The sequence below is a fragment of the Corylus avellana genome, chromosome ca10 (genome assembly GCF_901000735.1).
Source record: "Corylus avellana chromosome ca10, CavTom2PMs-1.0".
Taxonomy (NCBI): domain Eukaryota; kingdom Viridiplantae; phylum Streptophyta; class Magnoliopsida; order Fagales; family Betulaceae; genus Corylus; species Corylus avellana.
In genome coordinates this window covers 5508549-5515462 of record NC_081550.1, presented here as the reverse complement: position 1 = coordinate 5515462, position 6914 = coordinate 5508549, and the positions used below count along the sequence as shown (strand labels likewise).

Sequence of the window (6914 nt, the reverse complement as noted above, 5' to 3'; positions counted from 1 at the left end):
GATTGTTGACGGAGATCTTGTGGGCTCTTTTGAGTGAAAATTTGGCAAAAATATCATGATTTAGCATGAGTTGGCCTATAAGATTGTGCCACATAGTTTGAGAGCCAAAAAAAAAAAAAAAAAATCAGACCTCATTACAAATCTATATGTAACATTGATAATTTATAGTTTCTTTTCATACATGAAAACTATGATGAATTGTCCCCAATGTAAACCATTAATATGAAATGCTTATCACTGCATCTCTTCTAATTAATATTTTCTTTCCAATGGCCATAATTACAGAAGGGACGGAGCCAGCTTTGAATTTTGGGAGAATCTAGGGCCAAAATTTTTTTGGGAAGGAACCAATTGGCAAAAAATACCTTAAATTATTATTTTTTTTACCTTAATTTTTTTTTTCTTGTAATTTAGGAGGGACCAAGGTCACTGCCGGTCCCCCCTAATCCTTCTTTGGTTACATTTGCCTAGATGGCACACACTTCAACCGTAGTAATAGGCTCCATGATCCATTGTACAAATTTGTTAGTGAAGCCAATGGAATGTTTTATAAAACACTTAGACTCCCAAAATTGGAATATATTGTGACTGTTCATATCCTGCCTATGCTCACCCACGAATTCTACAAGACAATTAATGTCAGAGTGGCGCGCCGTTGGAGGCGGTATTACCACCTATGATACTTAAGTTAGTGGAATGACACATTTGGATAAAATAGGTTGGGGCTTGATCTTGGTTTGGGCTAGTGCTGTCAATCAAAGATTTTATTGGGAGGTTGGCTCTCTAAATTTGGTAGTCTCTTTGCCTTTTTGGCGGATCCTTTCCTTCATGGGGTCATTGGCTTTCCTTGCTAATTAAGAATATGTTTAAGATTGTGTTTGAAAAATATAGCTTTTAAGTCAAAAAATGCTTTTTGGCAAAAGCTTTATTTTTAAGTTTTTGCCAAAAGTGGATTTTAATTTTTTTTTTTTTTTAGCTTTTTTAACCCTTAAAAGTACTTTCAATTTTTTTTACCAAACATGTACTTTTTTTTTTTCAAAAGGATTTTTTAAGGGTTAAACACAGTTTTAGGCCCCTCAAATGCTCACCCAAACATGTCCTAAGCTCAATAGATCCTTCCATTTTGGGGCTCAATGGATCCATGAACGTGCGTGACATTGTCGCGAGGTTTTTCTTGTGCGACACTTGCATCTCGGATGTATGTTTAATGCTGAGCCGGGCTTGGGTAGGCTGGTTGGCCCGTTGGCCCCAAGGCCGTGCTTGGTCTTTTTGGTGGTGCGCCCGTGGCATCGTGGGTCCCCATTCCAGTGACTATTGAATCATACCTCTTTAATTGTTTATTCAAAATCCTAATTACATGTTTACGAACATAAGTCTCTTACATACATGACCTATGCCAAAAATCTTATATTAATTTTATCATATATCTTATAAAATCTCGTGACCCTATCCAAAAGACAACGTAGTAAATTGAAAATTTTATCATATTTTCAAAAGTCATGATTCGTAAACATATTTTCTTTAATTTAAAATTTTTAAGGATAGAAAAATTTACAAACTAAAATATTCTTGTTTAAAATATAACTAACCATTCAATTGCAATGAAAGGACGGTTTAAGCCCTTTAAATTGCTCGTTAAATTTTCAAATAAAAGGATTTCTAGAGTGAGAGAAAAATCATGGTTTGGAAATATATGGTGATTGTGAAGTTAATACTCATTCTCATTGCCCTTCCCTGTGGTCGTGCTCTTCCCATCCATCTTCCTCCCTCTCATCTGGATAATGTTAAGAGCACATTGTATGATTGCATTGAAACCGAACTTGAAGTTTGTGAGAAAAGGAAAGTAGAAATTCGGCGTATTGAACATGCTCGTTGCATTTATATTGGCTTTGTCAACTGCTTCAGTAAAGCTACCGTGGATGACTCAATATATTCTAGTGTGAAAAGTTGCTTTCAACTTTGCAGGAGTAAGGAGCCAGAACATGTTCATGCAAAGTGTTTACTAGAATGTCACATGCAATCCATCAAAAATCACCAAGATAACATTTATATGCAGAAACCTACATACACGTGATGATCGAGGATAAATGCTACTGGTTAATAATTTTTTCATACTTAGCCTATATACTCCTGCAAATTCAATAAAATAAAAGAAGGATACTTGAGCACGTATCACTCAGTGTGATTCCAAATTGCATACAAAGAGATTAACCGCGAGAGCATTTTCAGTAGTTTTCTTTAAATTTTGGAAATAAAACTATTTTTTGTTCTTTACCCAAATAAACTCCATAATAGACGTGGCTTCCATGCGGTAGTGCAAAGTACTACATATCTGAGGAAGTTTGCTTGGACACAGGACCATTAATGGATCGTACAATAGCGTTAGCTTATTATTCTGATATTATGAAGAAATTCGTAAAGCTAATAATAAAAAAAAAAAAAAAAAAGAGGCCAAAATAATAAAATAACACAAAAGATTTTTACATGGTTCGGCCAATGACCTATGTTCACATATAAAGCCCAAAATGCTACATTATACTCTTATTGCTTGATTGATATTACAATACAAATGCTCGTATTTATAAGAGAATTGAAATAGATAATTATGGTAATCAAATCTGATTGATTTAATTACCACTTGAGAACTTCTGAAACCCAAATTCTCCGCGCCCAAAGCCATGAGCTCCGACTATGCTTCCAAGCCTTGGATGTCCTTCTGAATATGCATAATCAAGGAGAATGTACACAAGCAAAAATGGAGTTGAGTTTGCACCAATGGGAATCCTATAATTATTTTGCACAGAATCTACTCGTTATCGAAACACATAAGATGATAAATATAAAGTGGAATAATATGGAATAAAGAAAAGAGAGAAAGACACAAAAATTAAGGTGGTTCGGCATATAGCCTACATCCACACACTAAAGCCATCATTATAGCCTACATCTTTCATTGATGAATGATTTGATTACATAGCTCTATTTATCGAGCTTTAACATAATTTCAAATACAAAACAAATCCCTTGAATTAAGGATAATTAATAATAAATCAAATCATCAATAATTACAAATCAGATCCTCATTAATCAAAAGGATTTATATCCTTAACACTCGTTGAGGCTATTTGTCATGAACAGAGGTTTGCAGAAACACATATGGAATCCATTGAATTTGATGCAATTAAGGTAATTTCAGGGATTTTCAACATGTTGTATAAGCATTAATAAAATCCATTTATTGATTCCATATACTATTAGTGAAACTAAGAATTAGTTTAAGAGGATGCATGCAGATATCACTTCCTGTTCCGGGATCCGGCGTCAAGCTTTCGAGGACTTTAGGCTTGACTTGCTGTGGAACGGAGGAAAATAGAAGCAAAAGGAAGTTTGTTTGCGTAGACGGAAGAAAATAGATGGCAAAATTTATAGAAGCAAAAGGAAGCCCGTTTGATTCTATAAATTTATAGATAGAAAAAAATAGACGGCAAATTTTGTTTTGCTTACTGTTACCAAACGATGTCGTTTTTTTTGGGTAAAAAGCCCATGGTAGAATCTTGTCCATCCAAGCAAAAGCTGTAGATATGCGGTAATTTGCTCTGCCGCATAGAAGTCAGGTCCCTCGATAATAGTTCTTACTTACCCTTAATTATTTACAAAATTTTAATATGATTCCCAATAGAAGATAAAAAGATGAGAAATGAGAAAGAAATATTTTGTATTAAAATAATGCATAAAAAAGCCGTAGGAAAACTCTTTTGATTCCTTACATATCGGGTAGAATTATAGCATTTCTAAGGAACCAATAGAGTATCTGCTACGGGTGATTTTTTTGATGTCATGGACTCCAAAATTATGTTATTTTGCGGTTACTAATTATAAAGTCAGTTGCATGTGGAAATTTGAGTTTGTTAATGTCATTGAATTAGAGTGTTGAAGTCTTTGGAGATTGGTAATTATTTAAAATTGCTTTGCATTGATTGTATCTAATAACTAAATGAACCTATATACTTATGATGGTAAACAGCTTCTTTGTAATAATATTTAATATTTAATTACTTCATCAGAAATCAAGTAATTCTAAAACAAAATCTAAACTCAACTAGTGTTGCATATAAAGTCATAGAACATTTAGGTTGACGTGATTAATTCCACAACCTCTAGTAATGCCTAGGTGATTCTCGAGAATATGTTCTCCTCTCACAGCTGTGCCTAAGTTCTTCAAATCAAATTTCAGTTGGTTAATCTTAAGAAAGCCAACCTTTCCAATGCAAATTACATTTAGAAAGTCAAAAACATGGAAGTTTTTCTTTATTTGCATCAATTTTGTTTATTCTACACAACAGTACGTAACTAATACGCTTCAAGGAAGTTTAATTTCGTTTATTTTACACAATAATAATTAATTAATACACTTCAAGGAAGTTTCTAAACAGAATAGCAGATATACAAGGATACTACCTTATTAATAAAAGAAAATTCCTAGATAGCACAATACATCATTCGTAGTGAAAACATACAATCCTTCAAGTTATATTTTCAATGCATACTTTATGAGGCCAGGAATATGAGTATTCATAAGGTAGTCTTCCCAGTCAATGCACTTTGGATCAAATCCAAACAAATGTGAATCGACACCACTCTCACTTGTCGCCATTTGTAGCTTTTCTGTGTTTGAGTCATCAAATCTGTATGAAAATGAAAAGGCCATTGACATTGGATACAATGACAGAACCATTGGTAAATTACTTAAACACCAAAATTAGTCAGAAATACCTGCCCATAAAGAACACATATGGTTTGTAAAGTTCAGCCAATCGCATCACTGACTTTATTTTCCGCTTATGATTAATAATTGAATCCTGATAATACTGACAAATCATTGCATTTGCTATTTGAAATACCTAGAAATAAGAGGAGAACACTTATGATCTTAAACCTAGAAATAAGAGGAGAACACTTGTGATCTTAAAAATCTTCTAATTAGTCACTTTCTCAAAAGTCAAATGGACTGCAATATAAGGTCTTTCCACATTTTTCTGGACGAAATAAATAAATGTATTTTCCCTTGATATAAAAGCTACCATGCCTAGCCCTATTAACAGGAGTTTTTAAATTATGATATTTTTCGATAATTTTTGTTTTAGCTGGAAAGAGCCTAAAAACAAATTAATTTCACTTTGGTGGTTTTGTATAAATAAGTTGTTTTCCTAATACTCTTACATTGCTTTTGTTTTTGTAAACATAAGATCGAAAATTGTTACCGTAAACAAGAACCAAACAAACCCAAAGCTTTCATTTTTGTACATAATTTTGGTTATGGATTAGACTTAGACAAACCTTGAGTGGCATTGTATACCGAATAGCCATGTATGCACGAAAACTAGCCGTACTGCTTAACACTGTCACCTTGTCAACTTTGATTGATTTTCCATTTTTACTAACCAACGGATTTTCAGCAAAGTACCGAACGACGAGATTCCTAAAACTTGAAAATTTTATTGGATTTCTCCAAGAAGACCCAACATGGAGGATGAGCTCAGAAGACTGATTTGCATAAGCCACCATGGCCACAATCATACAATTTACCACCATGTCTGCTGGTATCTGCATGAATTTCCATGTTCAATTCTAGAAGCTTACTGAACAAAATATACGTGCGTGTACAATCATAGAAAGTGAAGAATGATTGTAACTCACTATATCAAAGATTGTCTCATGATGGCCAAGAAAGCATTTCAATTTCCCTTTGCCGTAGGCAGAAATTACGCTGTCAATGGTTCTGTAATGAGTAAACAAGCATGAATTAATTAGAAAAAAATAAAGAATAAATTGATTCTTTTTATTATTATTAGGAGAAATTATACTTAATCCCTCTGAACTTCCATCAGATTTGCAACTACTTTTCTAAAATTCAAAAACTATCAATTTAGTGTATCTAGCTTTCAAATATTTTTTTTGTCCTTTTCAATTTCACCACTCTGTTATGATTTTTCATTATATTCTAATGAAGGCGTGTCAAAATTTTCAAAATATCCCTAAAAAAAATTGCAAGGATTTAGGCGTTGGTTAGGATTTAACAGAGTTGCAAAAATACTCAGCTTGTGCTTGAAGTTTTGTATATATTTTTTTATATGGGTATTTTGAAAAATTTGATAGAATTTAATGAAAAATTCTAACGGATTGGTGAAATTGAAAAAAATTGAAAGATGAATATACTAAATTGAGAGTTTTTAAAGTTTATGAGAATAATTGTAAAAGCGGCAACAATTCAAGGGGTTAAGTGAAGTTTTCCTTTATTAATAAGTATTATTATTGATATACTCTTCTTGGTTTCCAAACAAGATTAGATCTTATTTCATAATTTTGTGTCAAACTATATATTAATTAGTACCTCACGCCTTCAATCCAACCAGAAAATGGCTCTTTGTAAGTACTGGATACCATGGTGGGTCGTATGATAACAAGGGGCAGGTTCTCTCGAAAGTGTCCTAAAAGCATCTCCCCCATTGCCTTTGTATAGACATAGGTGTTTGGCCATCCATATAGTCTTGCCCTTGCAATTAATAAAAACAAAAAGAACAAAATCAAGTAATCAACTAGAGAAAAAATACACTATTATTACTGTATAATTGCAATAAGGTGTCAAGTTAATATTATGCCCTCTATGTTAATGATAGTGCCCTAAACTCCAATAATTTTGTAAGACATTTTTGTTTATATTGAATAAAGTTGTTATTCCCTGATTTATTTAAATGAGAATATGTCATATAGCATATTTACATGTTTATCTGTATTCATTATTTATCATGTACATGTAAATGATTTATGAATTGCATTGAATATGGTTTATGGTGAGAGTAATGAATTATTACACAGAAAATCTTAAACCATAAACCTTGCAGTTTATAATATAT

At 32.6% G+C, this 6914-nt stretch overlaps 1 pseudogene; it reads right to left on the bottom strand.

Annotated features, from left to right (window-relative positions):
* Nucleotides 1-1721: 1721 nt before the first annotated feature.
* LOC132162794 (fatty acyl-CoA reductase 3-like) lies at nt 1722-6542 on the bottom strand (annotated as a pseudogene).
* Between the last annotated feature and the right edge of the window lie 372 nt (nt 6543-6914).